Consider the following 707-nt stretch of genomic DNA (forward strand, 5'->3'; position numbering starts at 1 on the left):
ACTTACCTTGTTATTGCTTCATTGTGCATGGGAGGCTATTGAAAGGAAACAGACATGGCAATCATCAGTATTCTTGGTAATTTACAAAACACGTCTTTATATTTCATGGTCGTAAGCTATCAGGTAGCACAAAAATAGTTTAATTGCCCGTCTCTTACATGAAAACAATACACTACATCAGGTCCCAGGCCGGTTGCCCAGAAAGCACACTTTCCAACATACGAAGAGGACGCGGGAACAAAGACGCGGGCCCACGCTGGCTCTAGTTCTGCATGTGTTTTCCTGTTTCTTAATTAATGTCGAAGGGCGGAACGACAAAGTAAAACGGTTGATAACTAGTGTTGAGTCAATGTAATTTAGGACTGAATTGTTGCGAGATTAGAATATGTAGTCCTGACAATTAACTCTTTAAATTCATAAGTTGAACGACGCTCTGAAAGTGACAGGAAATCACTATAAAAAATTGGATTTTTTGTGAGAATCTGGGGACGGGGAGTGTCCATCCACAGCGCTTACAGTATCTTCCGACAGTTCGCGAGCATGAGGAAAGCATGAGCAAACTAGAACGTCCTTTGTGTCAATGCACGCGCCATCACGCTCACTCATTAACACACTCACACTCACTCCCACATACACACTCACTCACTCACTCACTCACTCACAACATACACACTCACTCCTCACACTACACACTCACTCACTCAAAA

This window comes from Penaeus monodon, chromosome 10, assembly GCF_015228065.2.
Source record: "Penaeus monodon isolate SGIC_2016 chromosome 10, NSTDA_Pmon_1, whole genome shotgun sequence".
NCBI lineage: Eukaryota > Metazoa > Arthropoda > Malacostraca > Decapoda > Penaeidae > Penaeus > Penaeus monodon.